Below are 26,934 nucleotides of genomic sequence, written 5' to 3' on the forward strand. Positions count from 1 at the left end.
TTGGAAGCGTGGGGGCGGTCTGCTACATTACCAACTTGGCCTAAAATTAGGAGTCCACACTGCAGGGGCTAAGAACTTTGCAGTTGGGACATCAACCTGAGCTTCTGGCTACTCCCAAGAACGCGAAAAGCCAGGCCCAAGGCGCTGGTTGTCATGGGAACCGGAGCGCTAGTCTCCCGACGATCTTGTCCCTAGGGAGGAGGCGGGGCTGGCGGCCTATGGGCCAATCAGGCTGAGGGGAACGCAGGGTTGGAGATCCCCTGTCCTCCAGGAGCCCGGGAAGGGTTGAGTGACAGGAACGGGGACGGGGGCGACGCGGCCGCCGAGGTGGAGCCGGAGTTGTGCGAGGAGCGCTGGCGGCAGCGGCTCGGCGAAGGGTGACGCACCATGATCGCGGTCCCTAGAAACCGTCGTGCCGGCGAGCAGCACGCCCTGGCTCACCAGTCCGCCTCCGCCACCTCTGTTGCGCTCCGAGCCGGCTGCTGGAGTTGAGCCACCGGGCGCCAGAGGGGTTTGGCGAAGCCGTCGGAGACACGCTGAGCACAGAAGGGCGGAGAGGCTGAGCGAGCGCTCCTGGGTCAGGCGGTCGGCCGGGGTCGCGGCTGGAGGGGCGTTTCCGAGGCGTGGAGGAGGAGGAGGAGATGCTGCTTCTCTTCTCCCCCTCCCCAGGCTTCCTCTCCAGCTTCTTCGGCCCACGCCCGCAGCCGCTTGGGGGAGAAGTGGTGGCTCTCGGCGCCCGCGGCGGCTGCCGGCGGCCCGGCCCGACGCCGCGTCCCCGCCGCGCGCTCTAGTAGCAGGACCCGGTCTCCGGACGAGCAGGTAAGGACACGAGCGGCCCTGGGCTCTAGGCTGGATGTGCAGAAGTGCAAAGCAAAGTACACTGTGCTCGTCCTCTTCCTCCTCTGCTTTTGCTTCAGTCCCTAAAACCAACTCTTTTTTTGCCCTGGTGGAGGAAACTTTTTGGTTTTCGTAGTAGGGTGTTTAAGTATGTTAGAGTGGGGGCAGGGGAAGGATGAGATAAAGTTTCATTTTGAATTAGGTAGATCCACCTCTTCCGCGGAGGAACGCTGGAGTTTTGAGAATGAAACCCCAGAGGACGAGTGAGAGATTGTGGGGTACTGGGGAGTGACATTGTCCCATCATGCCAGTACAGCTCTGCTCTGTGCGTGCTAAGGGAAGGGCTCCCAGAGTCTGTTTCTAATTTTTGTAAATGATTGTGGACATGGCGTGGTTAGAGGCCGCCCAGAAGAATGTGTATGTGTAAGGGCTCGGGGAAGAGGGGGTGGGGTGGTGAGGACGAGGGGCAGTTGGGGCAGAGAGAGAGAGAGAGACAAGATGCAAGCTCTTTTATTGCTTTTCTTCATTAATCCTCCTCCCCCACCGCACCTCCCCTGCTGAGTACATGATTCTGTAGTACGCAAAGCTGGAAAGCTAAACTTGGGTAAAGTCAAGAAAGTTCTTACGAAGTTTAATTTCCTTATGTTGTGAATTTATTGCAGGAGAGGAAGTGGGGAAAAATACTACCACCAAAATAGACTTACAGCAAGCAATACAGGTTTCATTGGCCTTACACTTATATGATCTACACCTCCACACACGTCCAACTAATCTCTAAGACAGCTTTGTGTCATTTTCATTTAATTGCATCTTTGAAACAACAAACGCGGTGACTTCATAGGGAGCTGCCCGGAGCTGAGTTTACCTCTCAGAAAATGGGGCAATCGGGTTTGTTTTCAAGGCGGGGACCTAAACAAAATGTAGGACACCTGATCTGTGGGTTGAAGTACGCTGGTAACTAATTAGCAAGATTTAAAATTTTATATCTGCAGAGTTTACTAAAGGGTGGAGGGAAAATAAAAGTCGCTGTATTATGAAACAAGTGTTGGTATTTTTCCAAATTCTTGACTGGGTTCCTAGGGTCCAAGTTTGAAAACTGCTTCATCTTAGTGGTGTTTTGTGGTAGTGCTACGGTACAAATTGTTCCTCATTTTAGTACTGTTAGCATTTTAAAATTAAATGAATGCATATATTGATTCAGTAAATTCATACAGAAGCAAACTGAATGCTTTATCACCCAATCCTAAATTTATTATACATTTTCTTAATAGCATTGTGTTCTTTGATGTTGTAGAGGCTTTGTGGGAGTATGTGTGGGGGACAGGGTAAGATGGAAACTGGAATTACTAGGGTTAGTCATTAAGAAAAGAGACGAATTTATAGTGTCTTTCACTTTTGCGATTGGAGAATTGTGAGTTTCTTTACCATTACGTAGGATTGTCTTTTGAATTTACATTTGTCCCACCAAAATTTTTACTTGCACGTAAAGCCGACATAATTTTTGGAGGGTGATTACCGGCATCCAAAAATATTTATAAATAGCTTTTTATGTCACTAGTAACACACACTTACAGAAACCATTGAAAGCAGTGTCAATTTAAAGTTTAGATTTTGATACTATGATAGGAGTCATAAGTTTTAAATACTTACACTATCTTTTTTCTGTAGGCATGCCTCATAAATGCAGGAAGTGAATTTGAGAATTGCATAATCATATTTTGGGTAGATGGTAGATGTCAATCTTTTTTTTTAATGGATTGTTTTTTTTTAAGAGAGAAGGAAGACAAAAAGAGAAACACCGATTTGTTGCTCCACTTACTCCTGTCGTCATTGGTTGGTTTTTGTTTGTGCCCCGACTGGGGATCAAACCCTCAACCTTGGCATGTCCAGACAACTTTTTGGCATGTCTAGACAACATTCTAACTAACTGAGCTAACCCACCTGGGCAGGTGTCAATCTTTAAATGAATGGAATTTATGTGTTCTTTATTATTATGAAAAACAGGTCAAATCCTTTGTTTATTCACTTTTAGTAGGTTAAGGATTGGATGGGAGAGCATTGTAGCTTCTCCTATATAAATTGAATAAAAATTGAATAAATACTTTTCTAGTGATCTTATTGCCCAGCCCCAAACATAATGGAGAAAAGAATGGAGAAAAGGAATATTAGGGGTAAGTTGCCACTACTGCTTCTTCTGCCTTTTTTTTTTTTAACTTATTGATTTTAAAGAGAGTAAGGGAGAGGGAAAGAAATGTTGATCTATTCCTGTATGTGGCCTGACAGGAGTTGGCAGTTTGTAATTTTTAACTAAGCTATAAAACATTTTTTTTTCTGAAGCTGGAAACGGGGAGAAACAGTCAGACAGACTCCCGTATGCGCCCTACCGGGATCCACCCGGCACGCCCACCAGGGGGTGATGCTCTGCCCCTCGGGAGCATTGCTCTGTTGCGACCAGAGCCACTCTAGTGCCTGGGGCAGAGGCCAAGGAGCCATCCCCAGCGCCTGGGCCATCTTTGCTCCAATGGAGCCTTGGCTGCGGGAGGGGAAGAGAGAGACAGAGAGGAAGGAGAGGGGGAGGGGTGGAGAAGCAGATGGGCGCCTCTCCTGTGTGCCCTGGCCGGGAATCGAACCCAGGACTTCCACACGCCAGGCCGATGCTCTACCACTGAGCCAACCGGCCAGGGCCTAAGCTATAAAACATTTTTTTGTGGTACAGTTAAATTGTAATTAATGCCATTTAAAATTGAAAAGAACAAAGTAATCAACAGCTCAAATAAAATAAAAAGAAATTGAAAAGAAACACTACCATACTCCAAATTAGTACATTTTAGAAGTTACTACTGTCAACATACATAGTATTCTTATTTTGGCATATACTTTGTGCTATTAATTAGAAAAGTGTGTTGAAGGTATTCTGTTGGGTCTCAGGAAAGAAAGATTAGTGCTGATAGGGAGTGATGAGAGTCCACTGCCCTGGATTTCACAATTTCTTTAAGAACTTTTCTCTTTTAATTTGAAAATTAAGATGGTTTGAACAACTCAGAAACTGGATTTTTATAAGATAGCTTTTAATGATCAAGTTAATATGACTTTAAATGGCCAAAATTATTAAAGTTTCTTACTCACTATAAGAAATGAGTGAGTTTATCTACAAGCAAAGAAATGTCTTTATGCCTAGTTTTTTATTTTATTTCTAGTTGAGTGGCTGCATGCTAAAATCACCTGAGTAGCTATAAAATACCTTTATGCCCAAGACTCAGCCCCGACTAATTAAACCAGAATGTTGGGGAATGGGGGGAGTAAGACCATGCATCCATATTTTTTACAGCTACCTAAGAAATTAAACATGTAGCCAACTTGTGAACCAATATTCTGGTCCTCTCTAGAAAGTCAGCATAGAAAACTTGATTCCTACAAATGCAACAACATTTTTATATTATAAATCACAAATATTTAAAAAAAATAAACTTATATCTCAATCATCTCTGTGTACACCCATCTATAGGATTTTTTACTATTTGAATCAGAATTTCAGATACAAATATTTCCCTCCCTTAGAGTTGCACTGTCCAGTATGGCAGTCCGAGCCACAAGTGGCTAAACTGAAGTGAATTAGATACAATTTAAAACAGTTCCTTTTCCCCACTACTCATATTTTAAATACTGAATAACCACCTGTGGCTAGTAGCTACTGTACTGGATGTCATCACAGAAAATTCTGTATTACCTATGGTTTTTAAAATTTGTATTACAGTTTGTCAACCTCTGAAATGGAATATATATAGTCATTTCCTTCAGATATATAATTTTAAAAATACACATTTTTAAAAATGTTTATTTTTTTATTTTAGAGAGAGGAGGGGAGAGAGGGAGAGAGAGAGGAACATCAGTCTATCCCTATATGTGCCCTGGCAACTTCTGTGCTTTGGGATGATGTTCTAACTAACTGAGGTACACCACCAGGGCTAAAAATATGTATTTATGATAGTTCTTTAAGTAAGGGGAAATACCACATTTTCAATGTTATTACCTCTTTCCTCAGTGTGTTGTATGTAGTTTTAAGGTTTTCCCCTTTAAATTCAACAGAGAGGAGAAACTTTAGTGTCTTTGTATTTATTATTTATATCAGAAATGCTCTGAATCTAACCAATGGCTAGGGTGTTACCACAGTTTCCAGTCTGGAAAGAGAGGAAGTAGCCTTTTCACCTCAAGTGTTGGAATTTGATTCAAAGTTTTTTTATCTGGAGAAGGTTTTTTTTTTTAAAAAAAAAACAACAAATGGGGAATTTTAGCTGTCATACCATATGATTGAATTCTTCTACAGAAAATTATCTTATTAATTTTAACGTGAATATGCAGATGCTCAAGAGACTTTTCTCCCCACATGGGAATGCATCCCCTTAACAAAAATGAGATTTCTAAACATTTTAAGCCGGTTGGAAACTAACAGTATGTCATGAATTTTAATGGTGTTGCCACTTGTTAACTGATGCATGGTTTAGAACAGTGGTCCTCAACCTTTTTTGGGCCACAGACTGGTTTAATGTCAGAAAATATTTTCACGGACCGGCCTTTAGGGTAGGATGGATAAATGTATCACGTGACTGAGACAAGCTTCAAGAGTGAGTCTTAGACGGATGTAATAGAGGGAATCTGGTCATTTTTAAAAAATAAAACATCGTTCAGATTTAAATATAAATAAAACGGAAATAATGTAAGTTATTTATTCTTTCTCTGCGGACCGGTATCAAATGGCCCACGGACCGATACTGGTCTGTGGCCCGGGGGTTGGGGACCACTGGTTTAGAAGAAGCTGTACCGTGTAGCTCATTTCACCTGCAACTCCTCTTTAACACGTTTGAAAAAATCAAAGTTTTTTCTGCTGGTTTAGTGTGTTCTGAGTAGAAATGGAAACAAATGGTTTTCAGTTATAAGTATTCTCTCTTAGCTTTGTGCAGTGGCAGCTTCATAACCAGTGAGGTTTAACTGAGGCATGATTGTTGCTAATTAAAAAAAGTGTTATTGCCTGACCTGTGGTGGCGCAGTGGGCAAAGCGTCGACCTGGAAATGCTGAGGTCGCCGGTTCGAAACCCTGGGCTTGCCTGGTCAAGGCACATATGGGAGTTGATGCTTCCAGCTCCTCCCCCCTGTCTCTCTCTCCTCTCTGTCTCTCTCTCTCTCTCTCTCCTCTCTAAAATAAATAAATAAAAATTAAAAAAAAAAGAAAAAGATTAAATAAAAAAAAGTGTTATTTCTCCAGTTTGTTCCTTATTGGTAGATGGTACAATTCTTTTATATAAACAAACACTTTTTACCTACTCACATAAGACAAATTTGCATCCAGATGTTATGGGGGTTTTGTTGTTGTTTTTTAAGGATGCCTGATGGAATAGTTTTTATACAATCTCATTTTCATGTATTAATGCTTTTCCACTTAGTTCTTATGGAGTCTGTGGAACAAAAGTGAAACATTTTTGTTGAATAACTTAAATTAAGTTTTGAATAATTATATAACTGGAGAATGTGGTAAAAGATTTAAAGTTGGTGGTTTTTGGAAAAAAGATACAGCCTGGGATTTTTTTTTTTTTAATTTTTTTTTTTAGCAGAAAAGAGAGATGAAGGGACAGACAGACAGGAAAGTAAAGAGATGAGAAGTATCAACTTGTAGTTGTGGCATGTTCATTGATTGCTTTCTCATGTGCCTTGATGGGGGACAGGGGGCAGCAACTGAGGCAGTGATCCCTTGCTCAAGCCAGTGACCTTGAGCTCCAGCCAGTGACCACTGGGTCATGTCTATGATCCTCCACTCAAGCCAGCAATCCCATGCTCAAGCTGGTGAGCCTGTGCTCAAGCTGACAACCTAGGCGTTTCGAATCTGGGTCCTCAGCATCCCAGGGCTATTCTCTAGCCATTGTGCCACTGACTGGTCAGGCTAGCCTGGAAATTATTTAAAATAAGGGAACGTTTTTTGTTTTTGTAAATTACTTTAGTAATTGATTTTACTGGGGGAGGGGTGTTATGGAATGAGAAATAGTTGCTTCTCCAACAAACTCTGTCTGTTCATTGGTTGCTTGCTGTATGTGCCTTCACCTGGCAAGACCAATGTTTTGAACCGCAACCTCAGCATTCCAGTTTGGTGCTCTATCCACTGCACCGCCACAGGCCAGGCTAAAGGAACACTTTTAAAATATGTTATTGATTGATTTTAGAGAGAGAGTCAGGGAAGGAGAGAGAGGGAAGAGAGTGAGAAGCATCAGCTTGTAGTTGCTTCATTTTAGTTGTGCATTGATAGCTTCTCCTACATGCCTTGACCATGGGTCTCAAGCAGAGCCAGTGACCCCTTGCTCAAGCCAGCAACCTTGGGCTCAAACCAGCAACCTTGGGCTTCAAGCCAGTGACCCTTGGGCTCAAGCTGGCAAGCCTGCAGAGTTTTGAATGAAGACCTCAGGGTTCCTGGTTGATGCTCTATCCATTGCGCCACCACCAGTCAGGTGAAGGGAACTCTTTTAAGAAATTTTATTTCTTAACAGAATAAAAAGACAGACTACACAATGGGAGAACATATTCGACAATACATCTGATAAGAGGTTAATAACAAAAATTTATAAAGAACTTGTAAAACTCAACACTAGGAAGACAAACAATCCAATCAAAAAATGGGCAAAAGAAATGAATAGACACATCTCCAAAAAGGACATACAGATGGCCAATAGGCATATGAAAACATGCTCAACATTACTAATCATTAGAGAAATGCAAATTAAAACCACAATGAGATATCACCTCATACCAGTCAGAATGGCGCTCATCAACAGAACAACACAGAATAAATGCTGGCGAGGAGGTGGAGAAAAGGGAACCCTTCTGCACTGCTGGTGGGAATGCAGACTGGTGCAGCTACTATGGAAAACAGTATGGAGATTCCTCAAAAAATTAAAAATCGAACTGCCTTTTGACCCAGCTATCCCACTATTAGGAATATACCCCAAGAACACCATAGCACTGTTTCAAAAAGAGAAATGCACCCTCATGTTTATGGCAGCATTGTTCACAATAGTGAAGATCTGGAAACAGCCCAAGTGTCCGTCAGTGGATGAGTGGATTAAAAAGCTTTGGTACATATATGCTGTGGAATACTACTCAACCATAAGAAATGATGACATCGGATCATTTACAACAACATGGATGGACCTTGATACCATTATACTGAGTGAAATAAGTTAATCAGAAAAAAACTAAGGACTATATGATTCCATACATAGGTGGGACATAAAAATGAGACTCAGAGACATGGACAAGAGGGTGATGGTTATGGGGGGGGGGGAGGGGCAGGGTCACAAAGAAAACCAGACAATTTGACTTTGGGTGATGGGTATGCAACATAATCAAATGTCAAAATAACCTGGAGATGTTTTCTCTGAATATATGTACCCTGATTTATCAATGTCACCCCATTAAAATTAATAATAATAATAATAAATTTTATTTCTCTTAACACTGCTTAAGTATTATTTGAACACTTTTTCTAGAAAAATTTAATTTTTAAAATAAACATTTAAACTATTAAGGAATGATTGTTTTAAGTCTCAATGTAGTCAAATATGTTTTCTGGAAAATATAATGTAATTAAGTTTCTGAATTGAAAAGAAGTAATTAGTGTTTTGGTACAGGAATTTCCCATATACTAAGATTCTAAATGATAAATTAATTTCCTTATTGTCTTTCATATTCTTGGTTTGTGCTGAGATGTAACTTTATGGAATTAGTTGAGCATACTGTTAATGAAATTCATTCTTTAAAACTTTTTTTTTTAATTTATTGATTTTAGAGAGAAGGAGAGAGAGAGAATGAGAGACAGGAACATTGATCTTTTCCTTTATGTGCCCTGACCAGGGATCAAACCAGCAACCTCTGTCCTTTGGGACCATGCTCCAACCAACTGAGCTATTCAGCTGGGGTTTAAATTTGTTCTTGACACAATGTTTTAATTTTATTCTGATTTTTAGCCTCTATACTAGTTTATAGAATGAGCTTGAGGCATAGATTCAAATGTAACACATCTCAATTTTCAATGTGCCCTGTGAAAATTTATCAAAGCTAAAATGTATCCTTATAGCTCCACTTGAAAGATGGAAAAGCTGTTTTGTTAAAACAAAACAAAAACCTAATAATTAAAAAAATAATAAATATAATAGAAACTTTAGTTCAGGAGTACTCAATTATCAACTCAAAACTAGATAAAACTGTATTGTAGATATATTCCATTTGGTTGAGTTCATCAACTTTAAATTTCTGGTACTACTTTGAGGTGTATGGAAATGAGTAACAAGATATAGTACTTGGCAATACTGTTACTTCAGTTATAATTTAAGTCAACATGTCCTCCAATGTTATAGTCATATAATTTATATAGTTACAATAAAAAAAAGTCTAGAGCATATTATTCTCTGTTACTAAAGGTTAATGGGGATTTCCTTAAACTTTTACATAAAATTTTTTTTAATGTGGTCACATAATATATCATACCCATTGTGTAACTGAAAGTCAGACTGAGCTGTTTTTAAAAATATCATCCAAATCTAGGTTTTTATGTTAGTACATCAAGATTTCTAACTGCAGTTATTTTAAGATTGTATTGAGCCTGACTGGTGGTGGTGCAGTGAATAGAACATTGACCTGGAATGCTGAGGGTCCCGGGTTTGAATCCCAAGCCAGTTTATCAGCTTGAGTGCAAGCTCGCCAGCTTGAGTGCAGGGTCATTGGCTTGATTGAGCACAGGATCATCTACGTGATCCCAAGGTCACTGGTTTGAGCCCCAGGTTGCTGGCTTGAGCAAAAAGGGGTCACTGGCTTATCTTGAACCTCCCTCACCCCCAAAGCATGTGCGAAAAACAATCAATGAAGAACTCAAGTGAAGCAACTGTGAGTTAATGTTTCTTACTCTCTCCTTCTCCTTTCCTCTCTCTCTCTCTCTCTCTCTCTCTCTCAAATAAATTTCTTAAAAAAACGAAAAAGTGGCTCAGTGCATATAGTGTTGGGCTGGTACATCAGAGGTGGCCAATTCAACCCAGATCAGGGCACCTAGGAAGCAGTCAATGACTATACAACTAAATGAAATAACTAAATGAAACAAGTTGATGCTTTTCTCTCTCCCTCTCTTTCTCTCAAATCAATGGGGGGAAAAAAGATTTTATTGAGATAGTAAGCTTTAATTGAGAAATGAGTAATATTGTTTCTCTACCTAAAGTGAGCCAAACCAGTTAGTTGACTGTTTTATAGTATCATATTCTGATGCCCAGCTCTCTTTTTAATTGTTCTGTCTTCAGTAAATATACAATGAATTCCTATTTTCTTCTAAGCACTTTACTATGCATTGATTATTCACAGAGGGGACACATTTCCATAACAGCAGATAAATGGAGTAGTTGTGGTTAATCATCTAAGTTCATATCAAATAAATCGATCATTTGACAAGATATATTGACACAACATCTGTGAAGAGAAAATTAAATAACATGTTAACTTGCCTTGTAAAACTTTACAAACATGTAGGTAACTGTCTGAACATGTATTAGTTGTTTTTAGATGCAGCTGTGCATGGTGTTGACCACTCCTGTTTGATCTGGAGAGAGAGTACCATGGTATTTAGAGCATAGACTCTGGAGCCAGCCTACCTGGGTTTTGATTTCTGACTGATTTACCAACTTGACCTTGTGTAAGTGTCTTAGCCCCAGTGTCTTATTGTGCTTTAGTTTCTTCATCTTCAAAATGAGGATAATAACCAGGCTTCCTTTATGGGATTGTTGTAAGGGGCAAAGAAGTTAATATAGGGATCGGGAACCTTTTTGGCTAAGAGAGCCATGAATTCCACGTATTTTAAAATGTAATTCCGTGAGAGCCATACAATATGTTTAACACTAAATACAAGTAAATGTGTGCATTTTATGTAAGACCAACACTTTTAAAGTACAATAAGTCTCTGAATTCTTTTTAATAATGATGTTACGCTGTTGCTAACCAATGATGAATAAAGTACTTCTTACCATTAATGGGACTTTTGGTGCTGCATGGTTTTGCTGATGGCTTTTTAGTCTGGTTGATACGTGGTGAAGTTAAGCTTCATGCAGGTGTTGAGACTTCCATTTGTTATCGTGATTGTAGGTTGGTATTAACGTTCTTTAGATGTGAGAAAGACTGCTCACATGCATACATAGAGCCAAACATTGTCAGTACAGCAATACTCACATGCTGCAGTGTGTGGTATGTGATGGGAAGCACGTTCCAAATTTTGACAATCAGCTGGTCCACAGGTTGAAGTTTTTTCATTTCTCCCCACGTGTGTTTGCTCGCCAACTCTGCTTGCTGTCGTGCAAGTCTTTCCAAATCTTCATTCAGTGGTTTGAACTTATTCACCCACATGTCTGAGGCCTTCAGGTCAGCAGCTTGTAGCTCAAAATCTCTGACGGAGACACTGGGAATGTAACTCAGGTCAGCGCTGTCCACTGCACACTCGTGTGGATGGGTGATGAACTTAAAAAAATGAGTGCGCTCACAAAATTCTACAAAGCGCTCTTTGAATGACTGCAGGAGATTAGATGTGAAGCCCCCTAGCTGCTGCAGATCAAGATGTTGAGCAGGGTCACTTGCTGTGCATGCATCTTTAAACTCTCCCAGTTTTTCAAAGTGTAGTAAATGACCTGTTTCAATGTCGGAGATGAAGAGTTCCAGCTTGTTTTCAAATGCAAACACTGCCTGTTGAAGGGATAAGACTGTATTTCCAACGCCTTGCATTTTCACATTGAGCTGGTTCAGATGTTCAGTCATGTCCACGGGATAGTAGAACTTAGGGAGCCACTCAATGTTAGCTAACTCAGGATGCTCGACGTTTTTCATTTCAAGAAAAATCTGGATTTCGCTCAGACAAGCCACGAAACAGCTGAGCACCTTCCCTCCTGACAACCAATGCACATTGCTGTGCAGAAGCAGACCAGGATAATTATTCCCAACTTCGTCCAGCAGTGTTTTAAACTGGCGGTCATTTAAAGCTCGGGCAACAATAAAGTTGACCAGCTGAATGACCAGCGACATCACCTCACCAAGCTGCTGGCCACACATCGAGCACAAAGCGCCTCTTGATGTAGGATGCAGAGAAAACTTAGGATGGGTCTCTTTTCATGTTCACGAGGAAGCGCTATGAATCCTCTGTTTTTCCCCACCATGCACGGAGCACCATCAGTACACACCGAAATAAGTTTATCCATCAGTAGATGTTTTTCTTTAGCAAACTCAGTGAAAGATTTGAATGAATCCTCCTCTCTTGTTGTCTCTTTCATAGGCAAAACAGCAAGACTTTCCTCACATAGTGTGTCACTGACAGCATACCTTGCAATCACGCTGAACTGGGATAAATGGCTTACGTCTGTTGACTCATCCAAAGCAAGAGAAAAGAATGGTGCTGCATTTATGTCCTTCACTTGTGTTGGTTGCCTCAATTTGATTTGCCATCATGATGGTACGATTGTGAACAGTTCTTGCCGACAGAGGCATGTCTTTTATTTGTTTGATTATGTTGTCTTTATCTGAAAAGTCAAAAAGTTCATTGGCAACATCAAGCATGAATGTTTTGGCATACTCCCCATCTGTGAATGGCTTTCCGTTTCTCACAATTGCTAAAGCACCAGCAAAGCTAGCCGAATTCCAGTCACCTTGTTGAATTTATACACGGAGTTGCTGCTGAGTAGCTTGCACTGTGCACAGTAGCTCTTGACATGCTTTCTTCCTGCTGTTCCCTGCTGGATATTTCGATGCAAATGTAGTATGGCGTGTGTTGAAGTGCCACTTTATATTTGACCATTTATCGATGCAATTTTATCATTGCATATTAGACACACTGCAGAACCTGCTCTCTCCACAAAGGTGAATTCCTCTGTCCATTCCTGCTGAAAAGTATGGTACTCCTCATCTTTTTTTCTTTTAGCCATCTTCTTCGTCAAAAGGGTTTCTGCAATTAGCTAGCTGACTATTTGATTAAAAGGAGGGAGGTTTACTTTCTGACCTCACAACGATCTATGTACGTTATGCATTATCCAATAAAAATTTGGTGTTGTCCCAGAGGACAGCTGTGATTGGCTCCAGCCACCCGCAACCATGAACATGAGTGGTGGGAAATGCATGGATTGTAATGCATGAGAATGTTTTATATTTTTAATGTTATTATTTTTTTATTAAAGATTTGTCTGTGAGCCAGATGCAAGCCATAGGTTCCCGACCCCTGAGTTAATACATGTATAGCACTTAGAGTAGTGCCTAGTGTATACCAAGTATTTAACCAATATTAGTTATTATTTTGGGTATATATTTGCTTTATAACCATTTTTTCAAAACACTAGATAAAGGTAAATATATGAACTTAAATGTGTTTTTGTTTCAAAGTTATAGACCTACTTTGTTCTAGGCTACATGTTTTTTCTACTTCTTACTTGGGCTCCTTGATATATATAATATATACTGTGTACCTGATTTTCTAACATTTCATGGAATTTATGAAAATACATGTTCTCTTCAAACTACTCATTTTAAGAACAGTATATATGTTTTGCAACTAACTTTTAAAGCATAAGACATGTTGTTTTGAGTATCTTTTCTAGTGGAACCCCTATTCTTTAAGAGTGGGTTTGATTCAGTTAAATAACGTATTTATTCAGGTTTTAGAAAGATGAGTGGTTAAAGGAGTATAAATTGATGTAAAATGAAAAATGATTATGAAGTAAAAGGAGGGATTTTAAAAATATGGCTGTAAACATAATTAGAAAAAACAATTCCAGAAATGTTTTTGATAATATTATATTCAAGGACATGGGTATGTATCTTCCCAAAGTATCTTTTTTGAAAGGTAACACTTTCAGGCTTATAAATTCTGGTATATTTAAATGTACATGTTCATAGTTTTCAAAACAGTTATTAATATTTGTGAATCATAAGTTTCTATGCCTCTGGGATTGTTGTGTATTGTAACCTAAAATTATTTAGAAAATATCTGTAGCACATATCCAAACAGATCCTGTGTATACTTTAGAACCTTTAATATGTTAATATATATGAATCTCCAAGATGATATCATAGACATCATTTTCATTTTATTTGGCAATTTAACTGCAGAATTCATAATATATCCTTTTTTTTTTGTATTTTTCTGAAGTTGGAAATGGGGAGGCAGTCAGACAGACTCCCGCATGCGCCTGACCGGGATCCACCCGGCACGCCCACCAGGGGGCGATGCTCTGCCCATCTGGGGCGTCGCTCTGTCGCGACCAGAGCCACTCTAGCGCCTGAGGCAGAGGCCATAGAGCCATCCCCAGTGCCCAGGTCATCTTTGCTCCAGTGGAGCCTTGGCTGCTGGAGGGGAAGAGAGACAGAGAGAAAGGAGAGGAGGAGGGGTGGAGAAGCAGATGGGCGCCTCTCCTGTGTGCCCTGGCCGGGAATCGAACCCGGGACTCCTGCACGCCAGGCCAACGCTCTACCACTGAGCCAACCGGCCAGGACCTCATAATATATCTTTTAACATGTCTCATAATGGGGGCACTAAGTTGGGAAATGCTGCTTGAGATATTCTTTGTGTGTGCCCTATCTAAAACCATTTCAGTGATTTGTTCTGGCTCTTGCAATTGGAAATTGCGTTGGGGTGCTAGTAACAGATTTAGTATAACAATGGAGTAAAAGAATTTAGGATTTACTTCTAACATATCTTAAAGTCCAGACATAATACTCCAGATCTACTGTAGAAATTTTAGGATATAGCAATGAACCCAGACATCTTTTATTTTTCTTTTCCAACTCCTTACTTCATGGCTTTCATCCTCAAGATGGCGTCATGGTCACAAAATGGCTCCTAGCATTCTATTCAGAATGTCCTGGCCCTGGCCAATTGGCTCAGTGGTAGAACATTGGCATGGTGTGTGGACATCCTGGGTTCAATTCCCGGTAAAGGCATACAGAAGCGACATCTGCTTCTCTACTGATCCCCTTTCTCTCCCCCCCCCCCCCCCCACATGGCTCTATTTGAGCAAGTTGGCCTTGGGCGTTGAGGATGGCACCAAAGCCTTGCCTCAGGCACTAAAATAGCTCAGTTCCTGAGCAACAGCAACAGCTCCAGATGAGCAGAGCATCGCCTGGTAGGGGGCTTGCCAGGTGTATCCTGGTCAGGGCTCATGCGGGAGTCTCTTTCCCTGCCTCCCTTCCTCTCACTTAATAAAAAAATAAAATAACCTTTCAGGTAGGCAGAAAATGGAAGAAATTGGGAAAATGGCAAAAAAGGTGTGCCTTCCATCTGCATTAATTCTTTTAAAGAATTTTCTTGAGAACCTTACCCAGTGACTTTGGTTTGGCCATGTCTACATTCAAGGGAGGCTGGGAATTGTAGTTTTGTGCTGGGCAGTTGGCTGCCCAAAATGAATTGAAGAGAGTAGGTATTAGGGATCCAATTATTTTATCTCCAGACTTCCTAATATCTGATCTCCATTTGTTTCCAGTTCCAATTTGGTTATAATACACATAGATGGGGGTTTTGGTGTTATTGACTTCTCACTTGATATCTAACACATAAATGATGCTGATTAATGTGTCTTGACCTAAAGGATATTTAAGAAACTGAAATCACTTTTTGTGGAGGCTGATTTATGGCCATTAAGATCATTTGGTACTTTCTACTTTGCATTGTTTGATACTTAATTCCTTGAACTACTATGGCTCATTTATACAGTTTAAAAAAGTCATAGTTCAGCCTACCATTGAAATACTAAATTGAGTTATTGTTAACCTTTGATAAAAGACAATTAGTGTATTTATATCCATTCTTAAGTGTTCGTGTTTGTGAAAACTAAATCTCAGTAGAGTCATGGTTTATTTACATTCAAAATTAAATTAGGAAGCGTTATGTAGTACGTAGAAAGAACACAGATTTTAAATTTAGATAGTTTTTAGCTCTTTAGTAATTAAATTAGTCATTTTGAATAACTAATTTAATCTCTGTCTAATCTTTAAAATGTAAATTATACTTACCATAAGGTTTTTTCTTTTTTTTTTTTTTTAATTTATTTTTTACAGAGACAGTGAGTCAGAGAGAGGGACAGACAGGGACAGACAGACAGGAACGGAGAGAGACGAGAAGCATCAATCATTAGTTTTTCGTTGCACGTTGCAACACCTTAGTTATTCATTGATTGCTTTCTCATATGTGCCTTAACCGCGGGCCTTCAGCAGACCAAGTAACCCCTTGCTGGAGCCAGCGACCTTGGGTTCAAGCTGGTGGGCTTTTGCTCAAACCAGATGAGCCCGTGCTCAAGCTGGTGACCTCGGGGTCTCGAACCTGGGTCCTCTGCATCCCAGTCCGACGCTCTATCCACTACGCCACCACCTGGTCAGGCACCATAAGGTTTTGTGAGCTTTATCCCTGAACTGCTGCACATATAAAATGATTGGGCACACTCTTTACCTTTCACTTCTTTCTTCAGCTGTATATATTAGGGGAAATAGTAACCCAAGAAATATTAATAATACTGAGACAACAGCATAGCTTATCTTTTTATCACCCAATGTATACTAGCTTCTCTGGCATACATTGTTTTGATTAGGTCACTAACTATGCTTTTATTAGATTGTTATATTTATAAGAGTTTTTTTAGACATGATAGCTATATATAGGCCATTTTAAGACTAAAATGGTTGAAGTTTTAAAGGAAGCAAAATAGGCAAATCTGCCATGTCCTCTTGAATATGTGAAAATATGGAAATTGGTAGAAAAAAATATCCACAGGTTTGACTTTTGTTAAAACAGCAACAATTCGAAATGTTTTACAAATAATGTAAATTCATTTTTGTTTTGAATGTCTTGTTTCTTGTCTGAACTAAGTATGCAGCTTACAGTATTTGACTACTCTGTATTCAGACTTGTTTTCTGTATTTTGAGAAATACTGAAAAATAAAAGGAAAATAGTTTTAACCAAAAATCTTTAAATCTAGTTTAAAAAAAAGACCGATAAAAAGATAAGAAACATGTATTAGAAAACAATGAATAAGCGCAATAAAATTTTTAAGGAAGAAAGCATAGTTTGATTTAATCAGAAGATTCACTTGGACAAAGAGCTTGAATGATTTTTAAGAAAAATTTATAAATTGATCTTTGGGGAGGCGAGAAGCAGAAAGCATCAACTCATAGTAGTTGCTTCCTGTATGTGCCTTGACCAGGCAAGCCCAGGGTTTCGAAACAGTGACCTCAGCATTACAGGTCGATGCTTTATCCACTGCGCCACCACAGGTGAGGCGAGCTTGAGTGACCTTGAAGACGTTATTAGATGTCTGGGAAATAGCAGTGTATCATAGAGCAGAATAAAAGACGAATGAGTCAAGATGGTATGTGAAAGAGAGAAAAGCACGGGGACTGAAAAATATCTCATGTAAAAGAAATAGGAAAGTGTAATGTTAAAGGAAGGGCTTTAGGAGAGGCTATCAAGGAGTATGTGACCAAGTGCCAGATGCCACAGGGAGCCAAAGAAAGACGGCTTAAGTAGAAGAAACAGAACAGTGTGATCAGTTGAGTGTTATTACTGTCAAAAGATCCATTTTATTACACTAACAAGTAGGGGGAAAAGGAGGACATTAAAGCCGAGGATGGTATATATTGGCAAAATAGATGAGGTTTCATAGGTTAGAAAAAGTTTCCACTTTAAAAATAGTGAAAGAAGCCCTGGCCGGTTGGCTCAGTGGTAGAGCGTCGGCCTGGCGTGCAGGAGTCCCGGGTTCGATTCCCAGCCAGGGCACAAAGGAGAAGCACCCATCTGCTTCTCCACCCCTCCCCCTCTCCTTCCTCTCTGTCTCTCTCTTCCCCTCCTGCAGCCGAGGCTCCATTGGAGCAGAGATGGCCCGGGCGCTGAGGATGGCTCTGTGGCCTCTGCCTCAGGCGCTAGAGTGGCTCTGGTTGCAACAGAGCGACCCCCCAGATGGGCAGAGCATCGCCCCCTGGTGGGCATGCCGGGTGGATCCCTGTCGGGCGCATGTGGGAGTCTGTCTGACTGCCTCCCTGTTTCCAGCTTTGGAAAAATGCAAAAAAATTTTTTTTCTTAAAAAAAATAGTGAAAAAATAGATTATATGAGATTAAGAGATTAAAATGCCAGAATGAGTGAAAAAGAGGCATCTATCTCCTTTAATGAGCCTCTTCTGGATGTGAAGGAATGACCCCATGGTAAAGTTTCTGGCTTTATTCATTAGGAAAGGAACATTTTTCTGTAAGATTGAAGGGAAATCTACAAAGATAAATGTGGGTCTGCTGATGAATAGAAAATAAGGTTCTGGAAGAGAATTTACATTTATTGCTGTTATCTTCAGAAAGTGCTGTTGAAGGAGGCAAGATTACCATCTTTTAAGTGTGATTTGGGCAGTGGTAAGGAATTGGAAGTTTGAGGAGCTAGAGAAAGATTAGAAATCATGGCTGTTTGGAAAGTAAAGGGAAGTTGACAAAGGATTTACTTACAGGCCTTATCATTTTGAAGTTGAATAATTTGAACGCTGATGTCTTAAGTCCACATCTGTGGGAAATGGAGAGTCACGTGTGAGGATTATTGCAGTCAGTGATGGTCAAGTAAAATCTGGGGCCTCCAGTAAGAAGGAACCCTCCCTGAGCAGGATAGATTGGATGAAGTGGAAATTGGTTTTACCAGCACTTTCTGAATTTGCTCAATAAGCCAACTATTGATTGAGTCAAAGATATTTACCATTTTTTACTTTCTGCCACTTTATTAGAACAAGCTGACAAAGAATCTTGACTCTTAATAAAGTGTGTTTGATGTTTGTTCATCTGAAAATGCTATGTGGATTAGTTACTCCTTGGTTCACTTAATTTGGGGTTGAGGATTGTATTTAAAATGAGCCGTCCGAACTATAAATTCAGGGAAAGTGTTTAAATAAGAATTTCATTCTGCTGTTTGATATTCTGGTTTGGGAGTTGGGTATTTATTTGCCATTAGTGTGACTTTACTGTCAGCCTTTATACTTATTTAGTATTATGATAGGTATCACTAGGATTTAAACTTTTAAATTAATTAGGAATGTTTTCTGCAAATTGCTTTGGCTACAAAAGAATTTTCTATCCTCTTAGATGTTAGCATTATACTTGGTAAATAAAACATTTTGAAATGAACCCCATCCTTTCATTTTCAGTTCAGCTGTTTTATCTGTTATATCTAATGTGATACAAGAAGCACAGTTCAAAAGTATAATTTTACCACCTGGCCTGTGGTGGCACAGTGGATAGAGCATCGAACTGGAATGCTGAGGTCATCGGTTTAGAAACCTGGGTTTGCCCTGTCAAGGCACAGGCACATACGACAAGCAACAAGCAAGCAGTGAACAACTAAAGTGAAGTAACTGTACTTCTCCCTCCCTCCCTACTCCTCTCTCTGTAAAATCAATAAATAAAATATTAAATATATATATATTTTATCAACCCAGGGCTTGATATATTTTTTAATTCCTGAAGAGCATATTACAAAACTTCTTGGCTAGTTGCAAATAATGGTGAATTGCCTAAAGTCGACTACCTAATTGTTAAGTAACAGCAACATTCAATGTGGGCCTCTAAAAATAGTGTCTTAGCTGGCCAAATCAAACTACCATTGCCTTAAGAAAGTGTACACAAGATGGCAGGTGTATTTTCTTTTTCTGCTAGTTTCTATATTACCAAATACTTCTAAGCAAAAAAGAAAAAAAAATCTAGAAGAATACTACTCTTACTTATTAATTACTCCTAGTTCACTCAGACAACTTGCTTTTAAATGTACTTGGCCTTATAATCATGTGAAAAAGACTCAAGAATTTCTTATTTTGTCTCAAGAGAAATAGTTTTAATGGTATATGCCAGTGGTCGGTAAACTCATTAGTCAACAGAACCAAATATCAACAGTACGATTGAAATTTCTTTTGAGAGCCAAATTTTTAAAACTTAAACTATATAGGTAGGTACATTATTATTAACTTAAATAGGGTACTCCTAAGCTGGCCTTTGCTAATCACTCAAGTGGCCAAAGAGTCACATGAGACTCGCAAGCCACTGTTTGCTGACCAAGGGTATGGCTATAAGCAGTAATTTGTTTTATTTTATTTTGTTTTTTTAAGTGAGAGGAGGGGAAATAGACTCCCTTATGCACCCCAACTGGGATCCACCTGGCAACCCCTGTCTAGGGCTGATGCTTCAATCAACCTAGCTGCCCTCAGCACCCAGGGCTGACGCTTGGATCATTCAAGCCACAGGCTGTGAGGGGAAGAGAGAGAGAAGGGAGAGTGGGAGGGGAAGAGAAGCAGATGGTGGCTTCTTATGTGTGCCCTGACTGGGGATGGAACCCAGTGCGTCTTCACTCTGGGCCGATGCTCTATCCACTGAGCCAGCCAGTCAGAGCCAAAGCAGCAAAGTTTATGTTTATGATTACTTTAAAACCTTTTTTTTTCTTAAGGGGGAGTGAGGGAGGAGAGAGATGAGAACCATCAACCCGTGGTTGCTTCACTTTAGTTGTTTATTGATTGCTTTTCATATGTGCCTTGATGACTAGGGTGGGGCAGCTCAAGCCAAGCCAGGGACCCCTTGCTCAAGCCAGCATCCTTGGGTTCGAGCCTGTGACCCCAGGATTATGTCAATGAGCCCATACTATAGCTGGCAACCTTGGGGTCTGGAACAGGGGCCCTAAGCATCCAAAGTCAATGCTGTATCCACTGTCAGGCAAAAATACTATCATTTAATTTTTAAAATTATTTAAATCCTCTTTTGCAGCTCTGCTGAGGAATATTATTTTCATATCTCTATATTTTGACAGCTTTTTAGACTGAACAGTATTTTGAAAACTATTTAATATAATGCAGCAATTTATAAATATGCATTTGTGCCATCATAATCTGTAGATTAAGCCAATAATTTATACACAAACTACTCAGTGTCTTTCAAACCATGTAAACAAACATGGAAAATTATTACAATGACAAGGTACTGTATGTGTATTTACTATGTGCTAGGCAGTATTTGAAGACTTTGACACATAGGATACTACTTATCTTTACAACAGTCCTGTAAAATAGATGCTATTATTCTTATTACAGATGACAAAACTGAGGCCTCAAGAGGCTTCAGTTACCACAAGTCACACAGCTAATACGTGGTGGGGCAGGGAGTTTGAATCCGTATCTGTCTCCCTTCCAAGTCAATTATCTTAACCATAACATCTCATGTGAATAGTATCTTTTAAAACAAGCAGTATCATGGAGGAGCAAAATATTACCTCAGTTTACGTAGCAAATATGAAAGAGAACTCCACAGTCTGTGTTGGAATCTAAATTTATGAAATTGTCATGAGCTCTTAAACAACTGTTCTCGAAAGGGTAGTGTACTGTATTCTTACCTTGGAGACAGACGAGTGTGGCTAACGGAGGTGAATGGCAGAGGAGGAGGGAGGGAGGAAGGGATGCAGGCACTGAAGACACGTAAACTAAAACTATACTTCCTTAACATTAAATGTAAACTAAAACCTGCATTTTCTTTACTTGAAACCGAGGTAGTCAACCTTTTTATACCTACCATTCACTTTTGTGTCTCTGTTAGTAGTAAAATTTTCTAACCGCCCACCAGTTCCACAGTAATGGTGATTTATAAAGTAGGGAAATAACTTTACTATATAAAATTTATAAAGCAGAGTTACAACAAGTTAAAGCATATAATAATATAATAATTACTTACCAAGTACTTTATGTCAGATTTTCACTAAGTTTGGCAGAATAAGTCCTTATAAAACAACTTACTATAGTTAAATTTATCTTTTTATTTATACTTTGGTTGCTCTGCTACTGCCCACCATGAAAGCTGGAATGCCCACTAGTGGGCAGTAGGGACCAGGTTGACTACCACTGCTTTAAACAAAACTAAAACTGCACTTTCTTTACTTAAAATGAAACCATAGAAACTTAATTGTAAAAAAAATGCACTTTCTTAACTTTAAACTTAATCTAAGCTTAACATTATGTATTTTTCATTTAATCATCACCTGTTTTTGCCTTTTTGGCCGCAGTTTTGGCACTTTCACTTGCAGGACTTTTGAATAAAAATCTATCCAAAGAGGTTTGCTTTTGCCTGCCTTTTAAAATTTACGGAAATGTGGCAAACAAGTGTCATTAAAAAGTGCTGAAGCATGACCAGTTGATTCTGACTCGTATCTTGGAATTTCGCTCGGATCTCGAACAAAAATACTGACCTAGTTGCAGCTCATATCTTAAAAAAGTATATAGGGCCCTGGCCGGTTGGCTCAGTGGTAGAGCGTCGGCCTGGCGTGCAGGAGTCCCAGGTTCGATTCCCGGCCAGGGCACACAGGAGAAGCGCTCATCTGCTTCTCCACCCCTCCCCCTCTCCTTCCTCTCTGTCTCTCTCTTCCCCTCCCGCAGCCGAGGCTCCATTGGAGCAAAGATGGCCCGGGCGCTGAGGATGGCTCTGTGGCCTCTGCCTCAGGCACTAGAATGGCTCTGGTTGCAACAGAGCAACACCCCAGATGGGCAGAGCATCGCCCCCTGGTGGGCGTGCCGGGTGGATCCAGGTCCGGTGCATGCAGGAGTCTGTCTGACTGCCTCCCTGTTTCCAACTTCAGAAAAATACAAAAAAAAAAAAAAGAAAAAAAAAGAAAAAGAAAGAAAGAAAGAAAGAAAGAAAGTATATAGGTCTGCTTGTATCTCAAGGTACCACTGTATTTTCAGCTTTTCCCCTCTCTCCTCAAGGTTCCCCCTAACAGACCTGTGGTCTTCATAGCATTGTTACTCTAAACTGTTGAGTAAAGATAATAAAGTGTCCTTTTGAAAATTTTAAAAAAATATTTAAATAGTCATCACAGCATTATTTGTAATGGTATAAAATTAGAAACAACATAAATAGCTTAAAGAGGAGAAATGGTTTAAAGTATTCTGAATTCTTACAATGGAATGTTGTGGATCATTAAAAATTAGGTTGATGAGAGGTTTTTTAAAACATGGAAATATATTAACTAGAAAAAAACTTAGTAAATAAAGCATGATTATAACCATATTTTTAGTTTTGCTTTATTTTTTTATGAAAACTTTTATTTTAAAATAGTTTTTTAATTTACTGATTTTTAGAGAGATGAAGGAAGGAAGAGAAACAGTGACCTGCTGTTCACCTATTCGTGCCATCATTAGTTGATTCTTCTATGTGCCCTGGCTAGGGATCGAACCCATAACCTTGGCATGTCAGGACAATGCTACAAGCAAGCTACTTGGCCAGGGCCAAAACTTTCATTTAAAAAAAGGCCAAAAAGAAAATACCAAAATAAAAAAATAAACAAAAATGCCCAAAAGGGTGATATATATAAAGGAAAACTAACATGTTTTAGAAGAAGAATTAGATTGTAAAGAATTCATGACATAAAGAATCTGTTGTTAGGTTGAGAAACAGATGATGATATTTTGCTTGAAGAGTTTTATTTTAATGTAATACCAATTGTAATATATCAGATTTAATTAGCCAACACTTGAGACAAACTAGAATTTGTACTTGAGGCTAAGTTACTGTTTTAGAAGGATGTTTTAGTAATAATAGTGATGTACATACTCATAAAATGCAGTTTAAAGTAGTGAAAAGTCAATTTTAAGGTAAATACTAGTGTTATCTCCATTCTTAGAGACAAGAAAACTGAGGTAGAGTTAGACTAATTTGTCCAAGTTTATCGACTGTTAAGTAGAAGAGCCAACATTTTGAATCCAGTATGCTATCTACTCCCAAAACCTGCATCCTTCATCGCTATACACTGTATTTTAATTGTGAAGATCGTCTCTTTTAGTTTATGGTTAAAAGTAATGATCTTATGATGGTGTGGTCATTAAGAGTAATCGTGATCAACTCTCCATTACACTCTTAGTGCATTTAAAAAATGTCGTTTGGTTTGGTTGACAGCTGTTATTTACAGAACCCCAAACTCTTGGTAACCTCTAAACAAAGTTTCTTTTCCTTTGAATCAACTCTTTCCATAGGCTTGGATGCTTTGTATTATTCATTGGTATAAAAAGAGTCTGATAGGAAGTTTCTAAATTTTAGTTTATCATATGGCTTTAAAATTTATACACAATATAATTGTTGACACTTGCTCTTATTTGGAGAAGTGGAATTTGTATATTAGAGCTCTTTGAGACATAAAATTAAAATCACTACTAGCCCTTTTTCTTAACTGTCTTCAATTCCCTTCTTTTTCACTTAAGAGTTGTATTTTCATGCAGGTAACAGTTCTTTAATAAAGTAAAAAAAAATTTTTGCCCTCAGAAGGGGATGAGTAGTGCAAGCTTTAATTATTATAGCAGGCGGCCCTGGCCGGATGGCTCAGTGGTAGAGCGTAGGCCCGGCATGCAGGAGTCCCAGGTTCGATTCCTGGCCAGGGCACACAAGAGAAGCATCCATCTGCTCCTCCATCCCTCCCCCTCTCCTTCCTCTCTGTCTCTCTCGTCCCCTCCTGCATCCAAGGCTCCATTGGAGCAAAGTTGGCCCAGGCGCTGGGGATGGCTCTGGTTGCAACAGAGCGACGCCCCAGATGGGCAGAGCATCGCCCCCTGGTGGGCGTGCCGGGTGGATCCTGGTCGGGCACCTGCGGGAGTCTGTCTGATTGCCTCTCAGTTTCAAACTTCAGGGGAAAAAAAATTTATTATAGCAGGTAAAGTTCCTTTTCTTATTTTTAAGTATTTTATTTTTTTAGAATAGGTACAAGTATTGGTTAAGATTTAAAAGTCCAAAGATTGAAAAGTAAGTCATCTTTCTATTCTTACATCCAGGTCCTCTCCCTGTGGTGCTGTTCTGTAGACTTCATTTTCAGTAATATTTACCAACACCACAAGGAAGCATGATAATGATAATGTGCCAAACTGATGTGAAAATACATGTCCCTTATTAGTGTGCAAAAAAAAGTTCTCTGCTTTTGAAAAAGAGGTATAGAAAATTTTTTTTATATTGAAGTACATTTTCATGTTTCTGATTTTCCCTTTTCCTCCCTCAAATTACTTCATTAGTCATTTCTCACACTTTTGACCTGTTAATCTCTATTCTTTTATTAGCAGTTTAAGACCTGTTAGCAATAAAAGAAAACTTGGATGTCTTATACTGTTTGTGAAATTGAAATTTTTCTTTTAACTGAAGTTGACAAATATTGGGTATAGCTGAAGTTAGGTCATTTTACAGTTGGAAGGGGTACTTAGATCTATTTTAATTCTTCTATTTTATAGAGCATCTGGGTATAGAGAAATCCCAATATATAGACATTTTTGGAATATAGATATTTGGTCTATAGCAATTTAAAAAATATGCTTGATTTCTAATTTTCTTGGCTTAAGGATAAATATTGAAGACTAAATACAGAATTACTCCTATTGTATATTTAATTTTTTTTTTTATTCATTTTAGAGAGCAGAGAGAAAGGGAGAGAGACAGAGAGGGAGAGAGAGAGAGGAGAGAGAGACAGAGAAAGAAGTGGAGAGGAGCTGGAAGCATCAACTCCTATATGTGCCTTGACCAGGCAAGCCCAGGGTTTTGAACCGGCAACCTCAGCATTTCCAGGTCAATGCTTTATCCACTGCGCCACCACAGGTCAGGTCTCCTATTGCATATTTAAAGTTCTGATTTTTTTTTCTTAAATAGAGCACATTATTGGGAAGAAAAGTATGCCCTTTCTAATTATGCTTCCTTTTATGTGTATCTTTTGAAATGTAGACAAAAAGTAGGGTACATTGTGGTTTCCAAAGTAAGTTATAATCAAGTTACTTATGAATTTGTTAAAAATAAACATTTTGAGATACTTTCCAGACCCCCAGGAATCCATAATTTAAAAATGTGCCTCAGATACAGCTTTCTTTTAATTAGTAGAAAATAAATAACTCTTTTCAATGTATTTTTCTAGAAATCCTATCTTCCCCTTAAACAATAATAGATATCATGGACATGATTTTATACATTTTTTCTGTAAGTTTAAAAATAGAAGTTAATTTTGGGGATATTATATGTACCCTTATTAGGTGTCACTAGCTTAAAAATACCTGTAGGGGCAAGAAGCCCCAGAGGTGGTGGAGGGGGAGGAAAACAGTAATGAACGATAGACACTGAAGTCAGCTAAAGGGCTCAGACACTGCTACCCTCCTTGGGCATGCTTATATCGCCTTTTTCTTCACGATTTTTATATGAAATCTTTCTAATTTGTGACAACCAACTTATAAATATGAACCACATATTTACACTTGAATTTACACTTGAAAAATACAGTGTGGGCCATCACTGTAGGCCAAGTAAACTAGTACGCACCCTATGTCCTAGATCAGGGGTCCCCAAACTACGGCCCGCGGGCCACATGCGGCCCCCTGAGGCCATTTATCCGGCCCCCACCACACTTCCGGAAAGGGCACCTCTTTCATTGGTGGTCAGTGAGAGGAGCATAGTTCCCATTGAAATACTGGTCAGTTTGTTGATTTAAATTTACTTGTTCTTTATTTTAAATGTTATATTTGTTCCCGTTTTGTTTTTTTACTTTAAAATAAGATATGTGCAGTGTGCATAGGGATTTGTTCATAGTTTTTTTTATAGTCCGGCCCTCCAATGGTCTGAGGGACAGTGAACTGGCCCCCTGTGTAAAAAGTTTGGGGACCCCTGTCCTAGATTATGTTAACTACCTTACAGTTTCATGAATTTACCATATTTTGTTTTGACATTTATGAAGTGATAATAATGATAATGCTTCCAGCTGTCTGCTTTACTCTTTCACCTTAGCATATTAGTTAAATAAACATTGGATTTTTGTGTAGGAAGAAAAAAAAAAGACAAAATATATAGAGACAGTGTCTTATGTGTTAATGTCTCAGACTTGGCTTCCATGAGTTTTCTTAGAAAAATTTTATTCTCAACCCCTTTCCTTCTCAAGATCTGCCATTTTTCCTTTTCCTACCTTCACATTCAGTATCTCCCTGCTCTTCTCCTGAATGTTCTTTTTATTTCCAAGAACTATAAAAGAGAAATCTTTATAGAAACTATATAGGAT

General features: G+C 39.2%; 1 protein-coding gene and 1 pseudogene across 5 annotated transcripts in view; both read left to right on the forward strand.

The window, feature by feature from the left end:
- Positions 1–268: 268 nt before the first annotated feature.
- The window catches only part of PTPN13 (protein tyrosine phosphatase non-receptor type 13), a 213,712-nt gene continuing 187,046 nt past the window's right edge, over positions 269–26,934 (forward strand). For all 5 annotated transcript variants that reach the window (XM_066387091.1, XM_066387092.1, XM_066387093.1 and 2 more), the window contains exon 1: positions 269–819. The gene's annotated coding sequence lies outside the window, so the exon portion shown is untranslated. The remainder of the gene's footprint in view (positions 820–26,934) is intronic.
- On the forward strand, positions 5,784–5,855 carry LOC136407253 (U4 spliceosomal RNA; annotated as a pseudogene).

Source organism: Saccopteryx leptura, chromosome 5 (genome assembly GCF_036850995.1).
Source record: "Saccopteryx leptura isolate mSacLep1 chromosome 5, mSacLep1_pri_phased_curated, whole genome shotgun sequence".
NCBI classification, from domain to species: domain Eukaryota; kingdom Metazoa; phylum Chordata; class Mammalia; order Chiroptera; family Emballonuridae; genus Saccopteryx; species Saccopteryx leptura.